We start from the raw sequence: 25,536 nt of genomic DNA, 5'->3' as shown, positions 1-25,536 counted from the left end.
TGCCCGAGGCAGGATTCGAACCTGCGACCGTAGCAGTCCCGCGGTTCCGGACTGAGCGCCTAGAACCGCTAGACCACCGCGGCCGGCAGACCATAAGGACTTGGGGGGGGGGGGGGAGGAGGTGTCCTGGAAGGATGCTCTCTCCGAGAGAGTGCTCACCAGGTCGACGTCGTACGCGCATGCGACCATCACTTGCGTGCAGGCATAAACTGCTTTCATCGCTGAAGACCACGATGCGTCATTCCATCTTCCAAGTGATTTTTGACGGCACCAGTCGATTTGTGTACGTCGATGCTGTGACGTGGGTGCCATATGGGCTTGAGGCACTCTTGCCCGTATTGCCACTCCTAATAACCAGTTCGCAAGAGTTCGTGTTGACACGTCTGGCCTCACGAGCACTCTTATCTGTGCTGGGGTATTTGTAGAATCTGCCACTGCTGCCATTACAGTACATGCAGAAATCGACAGCATATTTTATTATGATGGTCTTTCTCCCTAGACGGGTAGGAAGCATCTAAATATTTTGACATTCATTGTGCTGTGTTATTTTTTCGTCCTTCAGTTTTTCATACCAGTATACCTTCCTCACAGCGTCGCTAGTGCGCAACGCCAGTAGGTGGGATTTAATTTGGATGCAGGTTCATCACGGATGGAATATAGGGGATTTTAAACAATTCATATCAGCTGCGGATTCATATTACAAGAAACGTTCAAATGTTCAAATGAGTGTGAAATCTTATGGGACTTTCCGGTTAGGGTCATCCGTCCCCAAGCTTACACACTACATAACCTAAATTATCCTAACGACAAACACACACACCCATGCCCGAGGGAGGACTCGAACCTCCACCGGGATCAGCCGCACAGTCCATGACTGCAGCGCCCTAGACCGCTCGGCTAATCCCGCGCGACAGAAGAAACGTAATACGAGGGCTGTCCAGAAAGTAAGTTACAATCGGTCGCGAAATGGAAACTACCGGGAAAATCCGGTAAAGCTTTGCACAGATGTGTTGTGCAGTGTCTCTAGTATGCCCGTCGATCGTGTCGCGTCGCTCTTTTCAGTTTTGAGTGAGCACGTAAAGATGCGTAGGGAATAGCGTCTCCCGCCAAGATTGAGTGCCTGGTTAGAGATTTCGCCTGTGTCATGCAGCCCACTTAACACAACTGTCGAGCAGTTCCTTCTTCATGTCTATTCTCGGCCGCACACTGCAGGGGTAATGAAGACGCTCCTGCAGCGTTTCCGGTGAGAAGTGTTTGATCACCCACAATACATTACCTAATTGGCTACCCCTGAGTCTCATCTCTGCTCACAAGAACCACTGGCTATGAAGACACAATTTTTCCACAGACAACGAGCTACAGATCAGTGCAGATAACCGGCCGAAAGTACACGCGGCTGCTTTCTATGACGAGGATATTGGAAAGTTGATACAACACTAAGACAAACTTCGAAGTTGGAGCGGCGAATATGAAGAGAATTAGGTGGAAGGTGTGCCTAACTGTTGCAAATAAAACGTTTCTGGTTTTCACTGTGGTTTCCATTTCGCGACCGATCGTAACTTACTTTCTGGACAGCCCTCGTATAAAGCATTTTTACTGGATTGACGTGAGAATCAAACAAAGCTATATCAAGCAAAATTGGAGATCTAAGAGGTGGAAGACAGCACGATGGCACGGGGGTGGGGGGGGGGGGGGGGAGAAGGGACAAATGGTTCAAATGGCTCTGAGCACTATGGGACTTAACATCTTAGGTCATCAGTCCCCTAGAACTTAGAACTACTTAAACCTAACTAACCTAAGGACATCACACAACACCCAGCCATCACGAGGCAGAGAAAATCCCTGACCCCGCCGGGAATCGAACCCGGGAACCCGGGCGTGGGAAGCGAGAACGCTACCGCACGACCACGAGATGCGGGCAGAGGAGGGACAGTAAGGTCTGGGGAGTGGAGTGAATCTGCAGCTGTGTTAAGGGCAGCATTGTGAACCACCGGTATCTGCACTGACGTCGACTGACCATGACCAGTGGCCAGTGATTGGAGGTGGCGGTGTGGGATCGTCCGTATGGCAGAGTGCTGAGTGGAATGGTAGAAAGGTTACGGGGTGCTGGTGATGTCGGCGGGAGTGGGCGCTTCCGCCGCGGTTTTTGAGCCAGTTCCGCGAAACGCGAGTAATCACACGAGAGGCGCACATGCGGCGACGGCGCCCGCGGCTGATTACGCCGATACATTACCCGACGGCTCTTGTAAACGCCGCCCAATTTGGGAATGAGGGCGCGCCGCACACCCTGCCCGGAGACGAGGAGCGAACTGAGGCGAGCGCCGGCGAGGCACGGCTCCGGGTGCTTGTTAGCATTGCGCGAAATGGAAGAGCCATTACTCTATCAGCCGGGCAAACAGGCAGCCGGCGGGTTGCGGCGGCGCTGCCGGGCGCCAAGAGAAGAGATGGGCAGGGGTGGGAAGGGGTGGGGACGGGCCGCTACTACCTGTCGCGCAAACATCCGGGCAGCACGCCGAGGAGGCTGCACTCTGCGACATCCCGGGCACTTTCAGTCGGCACCACTCTGCCGTGTTCAGTTTTGTCTCGCACTAAGAAAAGTTCAATCTTAGGATTATGCCTTCGATAAGGTAGACATTGTATTCTTTTGCATATCACTCACTTTGTAACTGGTGTCCCACTCGTAAGTGGCCTGGGAAAAAGTATTATAAGAATGCAATTTTATTTCAACCTCAGATCAGCCCTGAAATTGAAACCTCAGTGAAAACTCAAAAATGGTTCAAATGGCTCTGAGCACTATGTGACTTAACTTCTGAGGTCATCGGTCCCCTAGATCTTAGAACTACTTAAACCTAACTAACCTAAGGACATTACACACGTCCATCCCCGAGGCAGCATTCGAACCTGCGACCGCAGTGGACGCACGGTTCCAGGTTGTAGCACCTAGAACCGCTCGGCCAACCCGGCCGGCGCAGTCCACTTTCGGCGGACCATTCCGCAGATGTGTTGCACAGTGTCTCTAGTATGCCAAATCTATTGCATCACGGCGCACTTTTCAGTTATGAGCGCACGGTGAGCGCGTAAAGATCCCTAGAAAATAGCGTCTCCTCCAAGTGTGAAGTCCTACTGAGAGTGTCGCCTGATTTCATGCAGCCCACAGAAAGTAACTGTCACGCGCTTGCTTCATCACAATCCTTGGCCACATACTGCAGATGCAACGATGACGCTTTGGTACCGTTTTCGATGGGAAGTTTTTCATCATCCACCATCCGGCCTCGGCTCCCTCTGATTTTTATCTCTTCGCCTACGCGAATCGCTGGATATGAGGACAGCATTTTGGCACGGACAACGAGCTGCAGACAAGCGTTGAGGATTGGCGGAAATCGCAGGAGGCTGCCTTCAGCGACGAGGTTGTTGGAAAATTGGTACACGCTACGACAAATTTCTAAGCCGCAGCGGCGACTATGCAGAGAAGTGAGTGGAGACTGTAGCTAAACGTTGCAAATAATATAATTATGATAGTTTCTATGCTCTCTGTTTCGCAACCGATTGGAGATAAACGAGTGTGAGTGAGTGAGTGAGTGAGAGAGAGAGAGGGAGAGAAAGAGAGAGAGAGAGAGAGAGAGAGAGAGAGAGAGAGAGCCGGCCGGCCGCTGTGGACGAGCGGTTGTGGTCGCTTCAGTCGGGAAACGCGCTGCTGCTACGGTTGCAGGTTCGAATCCTATCTCCGGCATGGATGTGTGTGATGTCCTTAGGTTAGTTAGGTTTACGTAGCTCTAAGTCTAGGGGACTGATAACCTCAAATGTTACGTCCCATAGTGCTTCGAGCCATTTGAACCATTTATTTTAGAGAAAAACAGCATGATTCAGTTACGATGTTTAAAGTCTCAGAAGTGCTGATATTTGTGGTATCAAGCGTTTATGCAAAAATGTCTATGTTCAGCTTTAACAAACAAGGCGAGGGCAGTCGTTAGTCAATAGCCAATTGCCTGTGACATGGCGTTGTTGACGATATACAATCAGACCTTCAACAGTACGTTAAATATTCCGGAGCGAAATTATACAGACGGTAGAGCGTCATAAACTTAAATTTGGTGATGATGTACTAGTGGTCGGAAATTAGTATTTCAGGTGGTATTTTCATACGACTGATGTTTTATTTGAGAATCTTTGGAAGTACAGGAACCTGCATTCACCGTCACGTTATGTACGTTGTCCTGTTCAAATGAATGTGCTTCCAAATGGGCACGACACGTAAAACATGTAGCACTTGTAAGAATATTAAAGGGGCTTTAAAACACTATAGTGGAGTCTTTTCTTATATGTTCACACAGAGCTTGCCGTTGTGGCCGAGCGGTGCTAGGCGCTTCAGTCCAGAACCGCGTTGCTGCTACGGTCTCAGGTTCGAATCCTGCCTCGGGCATGGATGTGTGTGATGTCCTTTGGTTAGTTAGGTTTAAGTAGTTCTAAGTCTAGGGGACTGATGACCTCAGATGTTAAGTCCCATAGTGCTCAGAGACATTTGAACCATTTGGTCCACACAGATACATCTGCCGTCTGTAGCCAAATTGACAGCAAATGAGTAGTCAAACCATGCCTACTGGATCAATTTCTAGATCGCGCTCCAGATTTTCTGTCATATTCCAGACGCAGCTCTCATCACTTCATATATCAATGGGGGAGTAGGAGGGGAGGGGAGGGGGGGGGGGAGCAGGAGGCTATGGCAGAGTGAGATATACTGACCACTCTCCCTCAAATGGGTGGGTACACTTTCCTAAACGATGATAGTAAACTGCTTAGTTATACGTTCATATCGGCTAACGTGATGCGTTGAGGGCCCCGCACCACAAGAATGAAATAAAGAGATGAGCTCCTAATACGGCCATTAAGTCTGCTGGACGCTGTGTGATGTCCCTGCCGAGAACCTGTCTTACTTGTCGTCAGGAGTGTTGACAGATGTCACACCCACTTATTGGTCGGTGGGCGCACACTTGGGAGAATCGATTAATCAATAGCTCAACCAATGATGGTCAGTGATCACTTTGGGCCAGTTGACTCACCTGCATTACTGCTTTCCTATTGGTGTCCTTGATGCGCTTAATGTAAACTGAAGATGGAGAGGGGTGGGGGGGGGGATGAAAGGAAAGGGAAAGGATTACTGGTGTCAGCTGCATTGGGACATTACGCGGAATCAGCGGCGACGAGTGAGAATGTGTACACGACCAGGGTTCTAACCCGGGATCTCCTCCTTATCAAGCAGGTGCATTAACCACCGCGCCGTCTTCACTGGCGGTGAGGCGTACCGAGGTAGTCCGCGCAATTGCGGTAACACTGTGTCCGGGACGGCGCAGTGGTTAATCTACCTGCCTAGGATGCAGGAGATCCCGGTTCGAATCTCAGTCAGGTACACATTTTCACTCGTCGCCGCTGATTCTGTTTAATGCCCCGATGCAGCTGACATCAGTAATCCCGTCCCTTTTCTCTCATTTCTCCCCCCCCCCCCCACCTTCAATTTACATATAATGTATCACAGCTGCGGATTCCACGTGGTGCCTGTTCTTTCTGAGGTACCCGAAAGAACAGACTCCACGCATTCATGTACTTGCTGCATTTGTTGCAAGTAGCGTGTGTAAGAGGCCTTACTGAAAGTGGGCAGAGACTGGACACACATTAGCTGCCCTGTCTTTCAAGTAAGACTTAACTAATTTAATGGATCTATTAAGAACATTCATCGCATCAAAACGATTGGCAGCCTTGGTCTGTTCTATCAGAAAAACCTCATTATTACTGATAACTGAGTGCGCTGCCGAAGTTTCGGGGGTGTCTTTCTATACAGCGCTTCCTCAAGGTGCTCGAAACAAGAAGGTTGCTCTACTGCGTACATGCCTTCCCTCGTTATAGCGGCTGACATGTTTCTGTGGCACTTCTAAAACCTCTCAGTTGATTCTCGCCTACAAAGTAATCTCAATGCCTTCGATATAAATAATAACGGTACTTTGGAACAGGAATCTCGGAGTTAGATCCCTGTAATTACAGTCATGCGCCAAACGCTATTCATCGTGGGAAAAGTTTCTCAGTACTTCTCTTTGGTCGTCTGTTGTCATCCGGCCACCGCTTGCGTGCACACACTATTCTGGAAGCAACTGAAACGTAGGAGGGGTGGAGAAGTGCCACGCAATTTGCCAATGTACCACAAACACCATAACGTTACTTGTAGGGATGACTTTGTGACTAACATCTTCAGCAGGTGAATTAAGCAACTGTTTTCTCTATGGGTTGCTGTCTACGTTACCGTCTTTTGTTATAAACTTTGAAAATCCTATGAAGTGTGAACAGTATATCATTGTTACAGGATGACTACAATGGATTAATTAGATTGTATGTATATTGAGTGTCCTGCATACATCCACGTAATACAGTCATCACTTTAGTGTCAGATACATCGAAGCTTGCAAATGAATTGTAGCTGCCCTATGACAATGATGTACTAATGACACGCAGATATAAATTTCAAAGTTTTCTAGCTGAAAATGTTGACGAAGATAAAAACTAACTCTGAATAATTTTTTTTACTTCAGCTGTTGTAGGTGATACAATATTTTATCTGATGTATGACAGCTGTGGAGCATCGCTTATCATAAAGCTACGACAACCTTGCTTGTGTTTTGGGTGGAACATGTTTACACCTCTCGTATGGCAATCTTGGTTAAATCTTTCTTCGATTTCCGAAAATGAACGCGCTTAATGTCCCCATCTTTATGGATCATTGATTCATATTTAATGATCTCCGCGTAGGCAAGGCGTTAAACTTCAACCCAACATCTTTCCTTCTGAGTTTATGTGCCGAACTGAGGAGCACTTTTCTTTTACTCCCACTATATCGCTATATCTTGATCCGAAATTTGTTCTTTATAAACATGGTCATAAGTTTCATCCTATCTCGAACGACTGCTCCATCTGTGCCACTTTTCTTTAGGTCTTCATTAATTTCAGTTAGCTAAATGTTTCCGTTCTTCATCGGTCAAAAGTCTATCGGCAGGCCTGTTGTTATACATTATGGGCAAGTAAGCATACAATTTTAATATTATAAATCAAGATAGTGTCTACGATGTTTCTCCGAAACATGACAACTTTCCTTTAATTACGTCTCCGTCAAAATTCCATTTTCGTATTTTGGTTACGGGACTTGCATTACAAGTTTAATTTCTTATTTTTCAATGTCTTGGGTCGGTCGCCAGTTATTGTAGTTTCAGTAGGGTAAATTACTTCTTTTGGAATAACTGTACTATAACGTAGTTTTTCCTTTTGTAACATACACTTTTTGTTATAACATACAAGAATTTTGTATGTTGTTCGTAGTTTCGCAAGGAGACGGGTTTCTGAGTATTGCTCGTCAGTCTGGAAGCCTTACCGGATCGGACTGATAGCAGAATTAGGGAAGGTCCAAAAGAGGAGCAGAGCGTTTGATCACAGCTTAGTTTAGTGAGCGCAAAAGCATCACGGAAATATTTATGCATATCGAGCGGCAGACGCTACAAGAGAGGCATTATGTATCACGATGTGGTTAACTATTAAAATTCCGAGTGCCCAAGTTCGTAGAAGAGTAAGCAATCTATTGCTTCGTTTAGCCGCGCGGGATTAACCAAGCGGTATAAGGAGCTGCAGTCATGAACTGTGCGGCTGGTCGCGGCGGAGGTTCGAGCCCTCCCTCGGGCTTGGGTGTGTGTGTTTGTCCTTAGGATAATTTAGGTTAGGTAGTGTGTAAGCTTAGGGACTGATGACCTCAGCAGTTGAGTCCTATAAGATTTCACACACATTCACTCGCTTCGTTTCACATACACCTATGTAATAATTTATTACGGCTAGGGTCGCTTAAAAAGTACAGTGTTCATATTACCGGTTCCAGCACTTGACTGCCATCTTCAGATGTCACTAATTCACTAACAGATTCGTCAAGATATATACATTTCCAGTTAAGCATTCTGAACAACATTAAGGATACTAAAATACGCCAATGGGTAAAAATGGTTCAAATGGCTCTGAGCACTATGGGACTCTACTGCTGAGGTCATTAGTCCCCTAGAACTTAGTTAAACCTAACTAACCTAAGGACATCACAAACATCCATGCCCGAGGCAGGATTCGAACCTGCGACCGTAGCGGTCTCGCGGTTCCAGACTGCAGCGCCTTTAACCGCACGGCCACTTCGGCCGACAATACGCCAATGAATATATCGTACATTTACATATTAAAAGAGACTCTGGAGGTTTAGAAGCATTCGTGTGTAGAGATATTATGGCATGGAAGATGTTTACGATATCAGAGACAATCTATATCGAACAATGTCTAGAGACAAACCGTTAACTGGGTGTTGTTTGATGTCCTTAGGTTAGTTAGGTTAAAGTAGTTCTAAGTTAGGGGACTGATGAACATAGATGTTAAGTCCCATAGTGCTCAGAGCCATTTTTGAGCCAAACCGTTAACCATACACAGGAGGAGGAAAAGGAATATTAATGGAGATGAAGACTTTTTTATTTGGTCTGCTACATATATCTCACATAAAGACCACGAGGCTGCAATTAGATTGAAACTCACTTGGAGGCTTACCAACAAAAATCATTCCCGTGCAACATTCGCTAATGGAACAGAAGAGGGGTAAAGTAATAATGGTACAGAAAGTAAACTCCACCGCAAACCATAAGGCGCCTCGCACAGTATAATGTATAGAAGACGTCCAAGGATAAACGATAAATTTTGGGGGATATGACAGGAAAGATCACTCGAGTCAAAGTCTACTAAGCATGGGCTCTAAAATGGAAAAAAATGGGAAATTTGTGGTAAGGCGTTATGGAAACAACCTGTGTGAGGTCATCGGTCCCAAGGCTTACTCACTACGTAACCTACCTTAAACTAACTTACGATAAGGACAACACACACACCCATGCCCGAGGGAGGACTCGAACCTCCGACGGGGAAAGCCGCGCGAACCGTCTTAAGACGCGTCAGATCTTTTGATTACCAAGCGCGACCTTAAAATGCATACCTTAGCAGATATGAGCAGTTGTTCAGTACAAGAGCCGTGTTGCGCAATAGCCAAGATCAAAGCGTACTCATGGCTCTCAAAGTATGCACTTTAGAGCCCGCGTTTTATCGACATATTTTGCTTCTTTTGGTGCATATCATCACTTCTCAAAATGCGGGAAGCAAGGAGCTTGTAGTGGAGCAGATTGGTTTCACAGTATCGAAGACGGAGTGCTCATAGCTCTCAAGGTTAGCGTTACTAGAATTTTTGCTTCGAATGCTCTTTCCTGTCATATCCCTGGAAGTCGACCAGTTCTCCTCGGACACCCTGTATGTAGATGTTAGCTGTTCAGTAGGAACTTGGAGAGAATTTTGTTGCCGATTCAGTGGAAGTGCATTCCTGGATAGTTGTTTTTATCCCATTTGTCTTCTATATCGCGAAAATAGTAAATTAATATTATTTTTGTTTTAAAATCTGAATCAAAGTGCAGTAGCTCACAATGCGGAACTTAGGAAGAGTGCGCATCAAATGTTCCGGAAAGGCGGCCTCCGATTTAGGGCGGCGTGAGGCCGACCGCGCTAAACAGGTCAGGCCAGCGGCGGCGGCGGCGGCGGCGGCGGCGGAGGCGGCTGGGGGCGGACGTCGCCTGCACGGGCCGTACGCCGTCTCCTCCTCGTCGCCACCGCCTCCGCCGCCGCGGACCAATCTGAGGGAGTGCGCTGCGCCGACGACGCTCTCATTCCGGAAGTGCTTCCCTGTCCCCCGCCCCCCCGCTAGAAATACTAAAAAAGTTTTTCTTCTTCTTCTTCTCCTTTCCATTGATGAACGCAGCCGCAGGAAGGCCAGCCGAGCGACTTGAGTAGTAGCGGTAGCCGGCTGCGGCCGCGGCTGCAGTGCTAGGGGAATCACCGCAACCAGTGTGAACAAGACGTGGCCGTCGCACACGTCACTGTGGACGCCGCGAGGTGAGCGCAGGGCCTTGTGGCTGCACTGCCCTCTACAGTACAGCCGGTCAGCTAGCACTGACCGTTACGTCTGCAGTCCCGGGACCCCGTCGCAAACTCTGCCACCAACACATCACTGTTTATTTAATCTTTACGTTCACTCCAATTTTGTCTGTCTTGGTAGAGGTTTAAAGAAGCTGTCATATTTGAGGAAAAGGTGTTCCATAACCTGCGCTCAGTGAAATTAGCGCCCAGAAAAGCTCCAGTACATGTCCACTGTCTGAACTCTGTAACTTGTCCGGCGGGCAGAAGAGTCGAGGGCTACCACGTGGTGTACATGGTGAATGGGACAGGAGATCCTCGAACAAGAACAGTAATGCCGAAGTTTTTACTATCGGAAGTGATCATAATTTATTTCATTTCTGCCTGAGAAAGTCATTCATTTTTGCATATAACAGGATTTTCGGAAACTACAAAGGAAAACGTAAAAACCATATTAGAAACACGAGGTTTACAAACCGCATCCACTCTACATGAAAAAGCGTACAACAAAATAAACACAAATTGTTCAGTACTCATATATCATCATATGGTACATGTAGGATAGGTAAGATGCGCTGTCAGGCTAAGAGGCCAAGGTTACGCACATATATTGGTCACATAAACTGTACACAGCTTTTACTTCCATTTCTACCACTACACGGGCGCGCGCTCTACGTGTGGGTTCAAAACATGAAAACAATTTTGTTTATGATTATAACTCTGCATGTCATCCTCAGTATTTAACCCGCCAGGATAGCCGAGAGCGTCAACGCGCTGCTTCCTGGACTCGGGTAGGCGCGCCGGCCCCGGATCAAGTCCGCCCGGCGGATTAACGACGACGGCCACTGTGCCGGCCAGCCTGGATGTGGTTTTTAGGCGGTTTTCCACATCCTACTAGGTGAATACCGGGCTGGTCCCCACGCCACGCCTCAGTTACACGACTCGCAGACATTTGCAACACATTCACACTATTTCACGATTTACGCTAGACGCAGACAGCTGCGGTACCCTAATCCCATCCTGGGGGGGTATGGGGTGGCGGCAGGAAGGGCATCCGGCAACCCCCTCAAATTAACCATGCCAAATCCGTACTTCATCCAGCCGACCCTGCCCACAATGCGGGATACAGGCAGTAACAAAACAAAGAAAGAAAGAATCATTCTCAGTATTTCCGAGTGGAAGATACATGAGTATTACAGAGCATCCCAAAATAAGTTAATCCCTGGCAGGCTGCGCCTCAGAAGCTGAAAGGTGAAAAACAGTACGGGAAGTGTTTTGGTAAATACATTTAATTTCAACTTAGAATTTCATTTTTAACAACTCCTAGATCATATATATCCAAACTTACGCATTTCCATTGATAAACATGATTTGTGAAAGCTGAAGTGGAAATATAAAGCAAAGGCAAATGATTCAGTTCAGAGCAGATTCTTACGAATTCCGCCAGCAACTTCAGTGCGCTTTTCAACTCGTTTGCCAACGTTATGTTTAGCTCTTCTAATGTCGTCTTTTCGTTCTTTTATAGTGGCAGCACTGCTCATAATCCAAACGATCAATTCGACTCTTGTGTTTACTTTCCTTGTAGATTCGCCTTTCAACCATCGCGACAGCATAAAATCTAAAGAGGTAAGATCCAGGGGCCTTGGCGTGCCTATTTCAGCCGAGTCATCCTCGCGGTGAATGCTAAGTTTTGATGATGTGGCATCTGACGAGTTAAATGTATAGGGGTCCCGTCATGCTGGAAGAGCACACCCATCCGGGTAACCGAAGTAACATCTTCCAGTAATGGGTGCGGCCTGTTTTCAGTCTAGGTACTGCGGCCCTAAAACAATGTACGGTAACGCCATACCTATCATGGCACACCACACATCTGCGGAAAAAACATGAGTACACACTCATGTATCTGGTACTCTGGTCAAAAGTGTCCAAACTGTGCGTTGTGGCTCCCAGTAGTTTCACAAAAAAATTGACTTATTTGCTTTCCAAGTAAAGGGACAAGGTGTGATCTAGTAGTTATATCTAGCTCGTCGGCGAGCAAGTTTTGGTACTTGGCAGCGTGACAAATAACAGTCTAAACGTACTACGTGGCTCACTTGGTTTTCTTTATTCACCGAGGTTAGGTTTGTGGAATGTGACCGTTTATAATTGTTGTTTGCATATTGTAACTGTGGTGTCACCGCCAGACACCACACTTGCTAGGTGGTAGCCTTTAAATCGGCCGCGGTCCGTTAGTATACGTCGGACTCGCGTGTCGCCACTATCAGTGATTGCAGACCGAGCTCCGCCACACGGCAGGTCTAGAGAGACTTCCTAGCACTCGCCCCAGTTGTACAGTCGACTTTGCTAGCGATGGTTCACTGACAAAATACGCTCTCATTTGCCGAGACGATAGTTAGCATAGCCTTCAGCTACGTCATTTGCTACCACCTAGCAAGGCGCCATTACCAGTTACTATTGATGCTGTAAAACATGTACCGTCAAGAGCGATGTTAACCAATTATGGATTAAAGTTAAGTATTCCAGCAGCTACGTACGTTTTTTGTTAGTCTCATTTCCTTGACCTGTTCCAGACCTCACGCCAGCCTGCGTGAGCTAAAACGCGTGCCTTTCGGCTTCCTCTCATAGTGGGTTGGCTGTCTTGCCAATCCACAACAGTACCTAATATTTCTCTGTTAGCATAGACACATCTTTAAATGCAAGTACAAAACGTAATATTTCAAATGTATCAAATGGTTCAAATGTCTCTGAGCACTATAGCACTTAACGTCTGAGGTCATCAGTCTCCCAGAACTTAGAATTACATAAACCTAACTATCCTAAGGATATCACACACATTTATGCCCGAGGCAGGATTCGAACCAGCGACCGTAGCTCAAACGTATCATACAGTTCTGAAGATAAGAATAAACGACAATACAGAAAATATGACGACACTTATTTGAATTTCGATTTTACGTGTGAATCACTGAAATGAACTCAGAGTTTACCTATTGAAGTAGTTTTCAAAATAAATTGATCGAAGCAAATGGGTAAAAGATCCGGTAAGTTCAGTACTTGTATCAACATTTACAAAATGGCTCTGAGCACTATGGGGCTTAACTGCTGAGGTCATCAGTCCCCTAGAACTTAGAACTACTTAAACCTAACTAACCTAAGTACGTCACACACATCCATGCCCGAGGCAGGATTCGAATCTGCGACCGTAGCGGTCGCACGGTTCCAGGCTGTAGTGCCTAGAACCGTTCGGCCACATCGGCCAGCTCAACATTTACACTGAAAGGAAAGAACATTTATTAATATTTTTCAAACTCAAAACTGAAATCGTATTTCGTTTCCTCAACCCTCCCTGAGCTCTTTAGCTTCGTGGAACAGGAGAATCCAAAAGTAGAAAACAAGTCGCTACGAGTTTTTATACCTCTTGCAACATTCTACTTATATGAGGTCGTTTCTTAGGTTCGGCACTCATCAACATGTAATACAAATCGCGAATGAATGTGGAGAAAGAGTTAAGAGTCGAAATTTTCAATCTTGTGCCGGGATTTGAACAAATGATCACGAAAGAGCGAGCTCTTCCTTCCCATTGATTTCGTTGCAAGAATAAGTTGTAATAACATTAAAAACTGATTAAAATGTTTTACGTCTGTAGTTAATAAAGAAATAACTACTTTTCTTCATTTTCATTGCAACTAAAAGTTAATTAGTCCACACGGTGAACTAAATGTCTAGTGCCAAAGGAACCACGGACGTTTATGTTTAGATCACGGGAGTCGTGAAACCAAAGAGCTTGAAAAAATTGGTCTACCGAGTTTTCTACGAGTAGCAGCAGCGTTTGCATTACGAAACGTGTACGTAAGTGTAATAACGGCGTACTCAGCATTTGTAAACACCTTGTGCGTGCTTACACACTGCAATAACATTGTCCAACAGACCACGATCACTATAAAAAATTCAGTTACATAAAATCAGGCATGACTTCACAACTTGAATTTTAAAACAATGACAGCTATTTCATACGTCAGTAGCAACCCAAGTACCAACAGACAAACGAAGATTCTGTATCTCTGTAACAAATAAAACTTCGACACATATTATATGGATTTTTTTCGAATAAGTTTGTACTACATCTCCTAAAATGTTTAATTTTCCCCTGGAACACTACGTATATGAATTGGATTATATTTATGTGCTCCAAGAGGTGCGTCGGACGACGCGCAAACCGAGATAGCGGTCCCGACATGGCGTGCGAGCGCAGTGCTAATGACTTACAATCTACCCTGCGACCACAGCGGGAGTCGACACCGCGTCTTTGGGGCAGAGAGAGCGAACACGCCACGGCCGCGGCCGGGGAGTTGAGTCCGGAATATCGGAGCAGCCAGCCAATCCCGGCTGTCGCAGCGAGGGTGGCCGTGGTCACTGCAGGGGCGACGGGACAGCCGTCGCGTCGGGCCGCGTCGCGAATGGCGGCGTGTTGCGGTCGCAGGGAGGCTGCAATGAAGTGGCGGCCGCCCTAGTGCCGTCCCGTGTCCGCCCGAATAGCTAACCTCTAACCTCGCCTCAATTATGTACACAGGCGTCTGCGCCTGCCGCGCTCGCCGCCAAGTCATACGTCGCTAGCTGAAGGGTTGCCTGCCCAACAGGCGCCAACTGTCGCCCGCGCCTGCCATGCGGCACTCGTTCCGATGGTCATGCCAGACAGGCGCAGCGCCGAAAATGTTATGTCTGGCAACACGCAGCAAGGTGCTGCAGCGGTTTTCAGGCTAGCTGTAACCGCAGGGAACAGGATTTCCAGAACGGGATTTGGATACCGTTCGTCGCAAGCGGCTTCTAATAAAACTGCGTGCCTGTGGATATCGTCTCAGGTGTGCGGCTAGGTTCGTGATTCCCTGTCAGATAGATCGAGGTTGGTAGAAACTGACGGGTAGTCGTTAGAGTGACACAGAAGTGATATCTGAGGCTCTCCAAGAACTTGTTAAGCGCTACATACTATTCCTAATCTATGTCAACTGTTTAGCAGAGATTCTGAGCAGTCCTCTTCGAGTGTTTGCAGACGATGCTGTCGTTTATGGTCTAGTAATGTCATTATAAGATCCAAACTAACTAAAAATGCATTAGGCAAGATATACGTAAGGTTTTTTCATATTGACAGAATGCATAGAGCACGACTAGGACTTCAGCGTAACTAAACAGGAACATCCAACTTTCAACCATTCCAAGAAAACTGAGTTTGTAAATTTTAGCCGTGCTGATATACTTTTTATGGTCACTATGTTTCATAAGCATGATGTGTGGATTTGATCTTTTACTACTTTTCATTCCCACAAAATTCTAAGAGAAATTTATTATGATTGTGCAAATTATCGATATCTTGTTGTTTTTGTAAACCTTATCCTGAAGGAGAAGCTTGCGAAATGTGGTGCTACAGAAGAATGCTGAAGATTAGATTGGTAGATCACATAACTAATCAGGAGGTATTGAATAGAATTGGGGAGAAGAGAAGTTTGCGGCACAACTTGACAAGAAGAAAGAACCGGTTGGTAGGACATGTTCTGAGGCATCAAGGGATCACAAATTTAGCGTTGGAGGGCAGCGTGGAGGGTAAAAATCGTAGAGGGAGACCAAGAGATGAATACACTAAGCAGATTCAGAAGGATGTAGGTTGCTGTAAGTACTGGGAGATGAAGCAGCTTGCACAGGATAGAGTAGCATGGAGAGCTGCATCAAACCAGTCTCAGGACTGAAAACAACAACAACAACAACAACAACAACATATCCTGAAGGAAGTCTTCCAAGAGAACACTGGCTCATCTGAACAAAGGGTAATAAAATCAGTTGTTGAATACTCATGCAAATACAAAGACGTTATGATAACATCTTCAAAGTCCGGCTAACTCATGACAGCATTATGCAAGAGTTTTCTAGCCGACGGTTTAAAGCCATATGTGGGAGAAGAATCATTTATTTTGCTCCACGACTCGTGAGAAGGGCAAGCGAACGCAAGTTTGTATGACGGAACTTTTCAGGCTGGAGAGAATGTGCCAACGTGCAGTGTTAATGTCATTCCTCTAAAATGAACTCAGCTGGTGCGGCCTTGCGACGTTCATTTTTACGGGCAAATGAAGAACCTTACAAAAATACTACAAAATTGCTCGTACAAACGAACAAATTAGAAAGATATCTTCTCGAGATGATTGTATAAAAATTCGGTCAATCGTACGGCATCAGTTCTCTGCACCAATATTCGCTGCGAAACTATGTGATTTCCGAGAATGTTTATGAAAGTAAACGAAGGTATTTTTCTTTTTTTTCTTATTTTTGCAAGACACACACTGAAAAAGCTATGCACATGCAAAAATTTGGCGTTCGTTACATGCGCTGTATGTCACAATTGTTACAATTTTTCATGTTTCTACGACCAGTACACTTTTCATTTGTCACATACGTAGATAGAATAAAAGAAATAAAATAACTGTACTGATTTGACTGAAACGTCTCGTTTATCATTTTATTCTTTCCAGAGAAATTTTTTCCCATTTACTCAGGATAAAGTTTATGAAAATAATAAATGAATAAGTATTGGTAATTTCCACATAATAAATCTGTTGTTAGAATTACGTAGAAATGAAAAGAAAAGAGTATCGTCAGCGATATTCGATCCAGACATCTCGTGCTTGAAAAACGAAGCACTTACTAGCTCAGTTCAGAACGTCTTGAAACACTGCTGACGATTATGGCATATTGATACATTTTGCTTTGGACCTCATAATCACATCTGAATAAAAGACAATTTTTGTGCCATATCCTTTTCGACTTTATTCTCTGCAAGGAATCTTCCTTGATCTTGAATAAGTTCATATGTTTGTTTACTTTTAGGACGTCGTAAATACAAGTTATCAACACTTCTGACACTTTTTTATTTACTATGGTGTAGTAATAATTTAAAGTTCTAGTTATAGATTTCGTGGACGTTGATAGAAATTTTGTGTTGTTTTCCTTTGTTACAGCTTTCTTCTTCTCATAACTGTCATTTGAAATTTCTTTTTCACTTTTCAAAGCACTAGGGGTTAGAAAATGTTCTGGGCAGACCTCGCAGATTCTCTGCAGACGATAATGTCATTTACCGTCATGTAAAGCCGTCAGATGAGCAAAACAAGTTTCAAAATCATTTAGATAAGGTTTTTGTGTGGTTCAAAAAGTGGCAATTGACTCTAAACCATGAAAAGTGGGAAGTAATCTACAGGAACACTAAAAATAATTTGCTAAATTTCAGTTACACACAAATCTAAACTCAAGTAAACAGTTATAGATTAAAGTTAGGAATAACTTAAATTTTAATTATGTCATAGGTAATAGTGCCGGGAAAGCAAACCAAATACTGTGCTTTATTGGCGGGACTCTTAGAACATGTAACAGGCTTACTAAACAGAGTGTTTACACTACGCTAGTCCACCTCCTTCTGGAGTATTGCTGTGGAGTGTGAGATCCGCGTCAGATAGGATTGACGGAGGACATTGAAAAAGTTCAAAGAAGGACAGGTCGTTTTGTATTATCGAGAAATACTGGAGTGAGTGCTACGGATATGAAATACGAAATGAGGCGCTACTCATTAAAAGAAAGACGTTTTTCGCTGTGGCAGGAGTATATTATGAAATTTCAGTCACCAACTTTTTCCTCACGGTGTGAAAATATTTTGTACACGCCCACTTACATAGGGAGAAACGATCATCGTAATAAAATGAGAGAAATCAGAGCTTGCACGGAAAGATTTAAGTGTTCTTTTTCCCCGCGTGATGTTAGAGAGTGGAACGCTGGAGAAATACCTTAAAGATGATTTGATGAACCCTCTGTCAGGCACTTAATTGTGAATTGCAGAGTAATCTTGTAGATGTATATCTAGAATAACGTTTTGATATTATGTTTTGGATGGTGTTACCAATTGTTCACGAAATCTCCAAGTAGAACTTTAAACTACTAGTACATCATGGAACAACAATAAGATCCAGACATGTTTATAACCTACATATACGACGTCCTCAATGTAAATCATATAGTATAAACAAAAATATGCACATATTCCAAGCCATTGAATGTGCCTTGCAGAGAACAGACACAAAAATTGCTTTTTATTTGGTTGTGATTAGACGGTCCCAAAGTTAAAATTATCAGTATACCGTAATGTTATACGCAACTGAGGCTAACAGGACTACAGTAGTTGAAGATATTATTAGTGGTCATGTGAAATATACAAGCACGCCTAAAACTTTCAAACTCAATTTTCTCGAATATTGTTGACATTTAGGTCTTCCTGTTTCCATTTGTTGAAGTCCTAGTCGCGTCCTACCTACCTTGTCAACATGAATCAAATCGGTCAGGTCAAGCTCGTGCCATCCCCTTGTAAAATACAAATTTGTGGCGGAACTGGCCGTCGGCCACTCCGGAACAGCAATTCGCAAATCGGCTGTTAATTCGAACCTATCAAGTTCTTCAACCCGGATACATAAAAGAGGACCCCTCCTTATTCCTTTAACGCGTCTATACTTGCGAAGAGCAGCAACATTACTGCTGTTGTTTTGATAAAAGTGCCGTACGAGTAAAGCCTTTCCCACTTTGTCCAGAACCTTGTCGACCGTCTGCAACTGTAATGCGCGCTGATGCTTGCGTTTCAACCCTATTTTGCCGACCAGTAACGGCACCTAACGGCAAGTCATGGTACTAACATTACTGACAGCGCAAATCCTGCAGTACACAGTCTGAGCATCATTCCTATAACTCTGGAAACGCATACGGCAAATAGTTTTCCGTATACATTGGCTGAAGTAACGAAAGTGTAACTGAATCCATCGTGTAGATTAGATTAGATTAGTACCTGTTCCATAGATCATGAATACGATAATTCGTAATGACGTGGGACGTGTCAGATTAGTAAAAGGTGTCTATACAAGATATTACATTACACAAAATTTTACATGACAATTAATACTTTTTATGGGGGATGGGGTGGGGAAATTACCCACTTACTATATCCAGAAATTCATCTAATGGGTAGGAGTAGTTAACATTCAGAAATTCCTTTAATTTCCTTTTAAATGCTACACTACTGGCCATTAAAATTGCTACACCAAGAAGAAATGCAGATGATAAACGGGTATTCATTGGACAAATATATTATACTAGAACCGTCATGTGATTACATTTTCACACAATTTGGGTGCATAGGTCCTGAGAAATCAGTACTCAGAACAACTGCCTCTGGCCGTAATAACGGCCATGATACGCCCAGGCATTGAGTCAAACAGAGCTTGGGTGGCGAGTACAGGTACAGCTGCCCATGCAGCTTCAACAGGATACCACAGCTCATCAAAAGTAGTGACTGGCGTATTGTGACGAGCCAGTTGCTCGTCCACAATTGACCAAACGTTTTCAATTGGTGAGATATCTGGAGAATGTGCTGACCAGGGCAGCAGTCAAACACTTTCTGTATCCAGAAAGGCCCGTACAGGACCTGCAACCTGCGGTCGTGCATTATCCTGCTGAAATGTAGGGTTTCTCAGGGATCGAATGAAGGGTGGAGCCACGGGTCGTAACGCATCTGAAAAGTAACGTCCACTGTTCAAAGTGCCGTCAATGTGAAGAAGAGGTGACCGAGACGTGTAACCAATGGCACCCCATCACATCACGCTGGGTGATACGCCAGTGAGGCGATGACGAATACACGCTTCCAATGTTCGTTCACCGCGATGTCGCCAAAAACAGATGCGACCATCATGATGCTGTAAACAGAACCTGGATTCATCCGAAAAAATGACGTTTTGCCATTTGTGCACCCAGGTTCGTCGTTGAGTACACCATTGCAGGCGCTCCTGTCTGTGATGCAGCGTCAAGGGTAACCGCAGCCATAGTCTCCGAGCTGATAGTCCATCCTGTGGCAAACGTCGTCGAACTGTTCGTGCAGATGGTTATTGTCTTGCAAACGTATCCATCTGTTGAATCAGGGATCGAGACGTGGCTGCACGATCCGCTACAGCCATGCGGATAAGATGCCTGTCATCTCGACTGCTAGTGATAAAGAGGCCTTTGGGATCCAGCACGGCGTTCCGTATTACCCTCCTGAACCCACCGATTCCATATTCTGCTAACAGTCATTGGATCTCGACCAACGCGAGGAGCAATGTCGCGATACGATAAACCGCAATCTCGATAGGTTGCAATCCGACCTTTATGAAAGTCGGAAACGTGATGGTACGCATTTCTCCTCCTTACACGAGGCATCAAAACAACGTTTCACCAGGCAACGCTGGTCAACTACTGTTTGTGTATGAGAAATTGGTTGGAAACTTTCCTCATGTCAGCACGTTGTAGGTGTCGCCACCGGCGCCAACCTTGTGTGAACGCTCTGAAAAGCTAATCATTTGCATATCACAGCATCTTCTTCCTGTCGGTTAAATTTCGCGTCTGTAGCGCGTCATCTTCGTGGTGTCGCAATTTTAATGGCCAGTAGTGTATATGGCTCTCTCTCTCAGACTTCTGAAGCTATTAGGTGTAGAACGTACAGTGTCGTACAATACTGTTGTTTTCATACATTTATGGAACCAACAGCGAAAAGACGTCAGAAGCATACTCTGGTAATCCGTAATGGATACTGTATAGTGATCAATGCAATGTATGGTACCAATATTACAGCAAAAAGTAAATAGCTAAAGTTAATGAAACTGCTTGTCATTAAAGCTGAAATCCGTTTGTCATGTACGTGTACATGGGAAACTACCTGCGGAACAAGATACGCTAAGCTGTTGCATCCAAATACTTCAGGACCCACAAACCCCTTTTATATGTGACCCCTTCTAAATAAGCTTTGCAGAGGTATTGTCGGTACAACGATTCACAAGAACTTGGAAAAATGTTTGTAATTTCGTGAACGCTTAGCAATAATACACGGAGGCGCAGTAAGAGAACAAACCTACGGACGTGATTCAGCGGTACGGACCCAAATAGCTGTAATTAACTTGCGCAGCGATTACCTTCGCAAGTTGCTGCAGCGGCGTTATCACTTCCCAGATCTGAGAGAACGCGGCCGGCCTGCGAGTTCGGTCCGCGCGGTCCGACAGTGCCGCAACGACTCGGAAAATTAACGTGCCGCTTAGTCGCTCCCAGAATTACGTATAAGAAATTGTTTTATATTTAGCCGTCTTATTTGAAATCGAATTAGCGGCCATTAAAAGTAGTTCTGTGCCGCTCTAATGGCGCGATGATCGACCGGCGGGGACTAATTACTTTAATGGGTCTTGCCGCATGCAAATTAACGCGGCAATTACACAAGTTTTTGGGCTCGCAGGGCTAAATGAGGGTCGGTGCGGCCTTTGTCGAGGGAACAGCGGCGGCTGAAGCGTCTGCCCGTCCCAGCCGGTGTCTCCTCCACCCTTCCCCTCCCCCCAACCTCCTCCCGCGCGCCACTCGTCAGTAGTCCCACCCTGCGGTACGACAAGCCCATCCAGGACCTTTGACCACGTGTCGAGTTGCGGGGCGGCGGGTTAGTATTAGTTTTACTATTCGGAAATTTTGTTGCCGTTTTGTTTCTAATTGCAGTTTGCTGAAATTCCGTGAAATTTTTTAAACACCCTTGCCGTTCACATGGGTCTGAAAATTATTCGTGCGGATACGCACAAGTCCACAACGCAGCTTGCTAAAACTGAGCTGGCCGCTGTGGTCGAGCGGTTCTAGGCGCTTCAGTCCGGAACCACGCGACCACTACGGTCGCAGGTTCGGCTCCTGTCTCGGGCATGGATGTGTGTGATGTCCTTAGGTTAGTTAGGTTGAAGTGGTTCTAAGTTCTAGGGGATTGATGACCTCAGATGTTAAGTCCCATAGTGCTCAGAGCCATTTGAGCCAAAACTGAAATAAATTTTTTTATCTCTCTACGTACAATCCGCAGGAATCACGAACCACAGCGATAAATGAAAGTGTACTGCCGTTTAATAAATCAGCATGTTCTGTAAAAGGCCACATGCACAATTACGCTGAGGAGGGAAAAGTCGTGGTATACATCCTAATATCGTTTCGAACCTCCTCCTCCCAAGCATAGTGCAGAAGCTCGACGTGTCATGGATTTAACACGTCGTCGGAAGCCCCCTGCAGGAATAATAAACTGTGGTGCCTCTATAGAAGTACATAACTGCGAAAGTGTTGCCGGTGCAGGAGTTAGTGCGCGAACTGACCACAAGATTATATCCCATAAATGTTCTATGGAAATCGTGTCGGGGTATCATTCACTCCAATTCTCCAGAATGTTCTTCAAACGAAACGCGAATGACTGTGGCCCGATGACATGCCGCTTTGTCATCCACAAAAATTCCACCCTCGTTTCGGAACATGAAGTCCACGAATGGCTGGCTGCAAATGGTTTCCAAGTAGCCGAACATAACCATTTCCATTCAATGATCGCTTCAGTTGGGCTAGAGGACTCAATCGATCAATGTAAAAATGGTTCAAATGGCTCTGAGCACTATGGGACTTAACTTCTAAGGTCATCAGTCCCCTAGAACTTAGAACTACTTAAACCTAACTAACCTAAGGACATCACACACATCCATGCCCGAGGCAGGATTCGAACCTGCGACCGTAGCGGTCACGCGGTTCCAGACTGTAGCGCCTTTAACCGCTTTGCCACCCTGGCCGGCCGATCAATGTAAACACAGCCCACACCATTATGGATCCACCACCGGCTTGCACAGTGCCTTCTTGACAACCATGGCTTACGGCTTCATGAGGTCTGCACCACACTCGAACCCTACTATCAGCTCTCACCAACTGACATTCAGGATGCATCTGACCAGACCACAGTTTTCCAGTCGTGTAGGGTCGAACCGATATGGTTAATAGCCCAGGAGGAGCGTTGCAAGTCACGTTGTGTCCTATGAAATAGCGTGCCAGATTCTGTCCAGTAGGCGTGTTAGAGCGTCAAATTACCGAACTGCTGCGGGGTGCTGCCCATAATGCCCCCAACGTTCCCAATTGGGGAGAGATCCGATGACCTTGCTGCCGAAGACATGGCTGCCAGGCATCAAAACAAGCAGTAGAAACTACTTGCTGAAATGAAAGCCCGGGATGGCTTGCCATGCAGGGCAACAAATGTCGCCGATGACAAGCAAAGGTCCCGTAGACACGTGTTTTTTCTGCAGTCTGATTCACGGAATCCGAAAGAACAGAAACCATGCATTCATATAGCTGATTCGCCTAGATAGGCAATGAATCCACCTTCTTCCGTGTGGATGCACAAGTACGTCCGAGATCCTGTGGCAATCTCAGAGTTGCGAGCTTGGAGGAGATGGGCAGGGTCTGTGGATAGGTGGCACTCGATGGGAATGTGGATCCGCCATGAGGTATGCCCAAATAGTCCGCGCACTTGCAGTACCACTGTGTACCCCATGGTGCAGTAATTGACGTACCTGCCTAGTAAGCAGGCGATCTCGGGTTCGAATACCGGTCCGCCATACACTTTCGCTCGTCGCCGCTGATTCCGCGTAATGTTCCGACGCAGCTGCCCCCCTCCATCTTAAGATTACATATGTAGTAGAATGTCTTCAATCATGAGTCCCGCTTCGAATTGAGCCCCGATGAGCTGCGAAGATGTGTGTTGATAAGCCCCTGACAACACTGGGACATCACCCTTACTGTCGTCCGCCATGAGGGCCGACAACCAGAAGTGCTGGTTTGGGGTGCCATTTATTTTCACAGCACGACCCCTTTGGTAATCATCCGCGGCACCCTTTCAACACAGCTGCACGTCGACGATTCTCTGTTGCTTATCTTCGTGTTTGGCAAACCCTGCCGGCCGGGTTGGCCGAGCGGTTCTAGGCGCTACAGTCTTGAACCGTGCGACCGCTACAGTCGCTGGTTCAAATCTGCCTCGGGCATGGATGTGTGTGATGTCCTTAGGTTAGTTAGGTTTAAGTAGTTCTAAGTTCTAGGGGACTGATGACCGTAGATGTTAAGTCCCATAGTGCTCAGAGCCATTTGAACCATTTTGAACAGTGTGCTCCGAAACACTCGTGGCTTGCTCCAGTATTGGATTCTCTCAGATCTGGTACGGATCGCCACCTATCCTCCTTTACAGAGTGGTCTATTCTTTGACTTGCACTTTATACAATGAAGAGTGGACGTTGAAGATTTTGGCTGCTACTCGGGAGTTAGTCGTGCTTCAGCCACTTCCATAGATGCTCACATCTACATCTACATACATTCTCCGCAATCCACCATACGGTGCGTGTCGGACGGTACGTCGTACCAAAACTAGCATCTTCTCTCCCTGTTCCACTCCCAAACAGAACGAGGGAAAAATGACTGCCTATATGCCTCTGTACGAGCCCTAATCTCTCTTATCTTTGTGGTCTTTCCACTAAATGTAAGTTGTCGGCAGTAAAATTGTACTGCAGTCAGCCTCAAATGCTGGTACTCTAAATTTCCTCAGTAGCGATTCACGAAGCAACGCCTTCTTTCCTCTAGAGACTCCCACCCGAGTTCCTGAAGCATTTCCGTAACAGTCGCGTGATGATCAAACCTAGCAGTAACAAATCTAGCAGCCCGCCTCTGAATTGCTTCTATGTCCTGCCTCAATCCGACCTGATAGGGATCCCAAACGCTCGAGCAGTACTCAAGAATAGGTCGTATTAGTGTTTTATAAGCGGTCTCCTTCACAGATGAACCACATCTTCCCAAAATTCTACCAAGGAACCGGAGACGACTATCCGCCTTCCCCAAAACTGCCATTACATGACTGTGTCAAGCGCTACACTACTAATGGAGTATTCAAACATTACGGGATTCTTTTTCCTATTCATCTGCATTAATTTACATTTATCTATATTTAGAGTTAGCTGCCATACTTTACACCAATCACAAATCCTGTCCAAGTCATCTTGTATCCTCCTACAGTCACTCAGCGACGACACCTTCGCGTACACCACAGCATCATCAGCAAACAGCCGCACATCGCTATCCACCCTATCCAAAAGATCATTTATGTAGATAGAAAACAACAGCGGACCTACCACACTTCCCTCGGGCACTCCAGATGATACCCTCACCTCCGATGAACACTCATCATCGAGGGCAACGTACTGGGTTCTATTACTTAAGAAGTCTTCGAGCCACTCACGTACTTGGGAATCAATCCTATATGCTCGTACCTTATTTAGGAGTCTGCAGTGGGGCACCGAGTCAAACGCTTTCCGGAAGTCAAGGAATACGGTATCAGTCTGATACCCTTCATCCATGGTTCGCAAGATATCATGTGAAAAAAGGGAGGTTTGCGTTTCGCAGGAGCGATGCTTTCTAAAGCCGTGCTAATGCATGGACAGTAACTTCTCTATCTCACGACAGTAGCACGCGAAGAACCGACCAGCATCGCCCTTTCAGAGATGTTTGTCGTCAGACCCCTGATCGTAACGATGTGCCGCCAATGTCAGTGTATTTCCCCATTTGCAGCCCGTATCGTTCCCCACAGCGCCACGAGGCATCATCCAACCTTGCGGTGGTCAG

General features: G+C 45.8%; 1 protein-coding gene across 1 annotated transcript in view; it reads left to right on the top strand.

Annotated features, from left to right (window-relative positions):
• Positions 1-25,536, top strand: part of LOC126484771 (LIM/homeobox protein Lhx2-like) — a 687,897-nt gene that overhangs the window by 616,811 nt on the left and 45,550 nt on the right. The window lies entirely within an intron of this gene.

Source organism: Schistocerca serialis, chromosome 6 (assembly GCF_023864345.2).
Source record: "Schistocerca serialis cubense isolate TAMUIC-IGC-003099 chromosome 6, iqSchSeri2.2, whole genome shotgun sequence".
Lineage (NCBI taxonomy): Eukaryota > Metazoa > Arthropoda > Insecta > Orthoptera > Acrididae > Schistocerca > Schistocerca serialis.
This window is presented reverse-complemented; position numbering and strand designations above follow the sequence as displayed.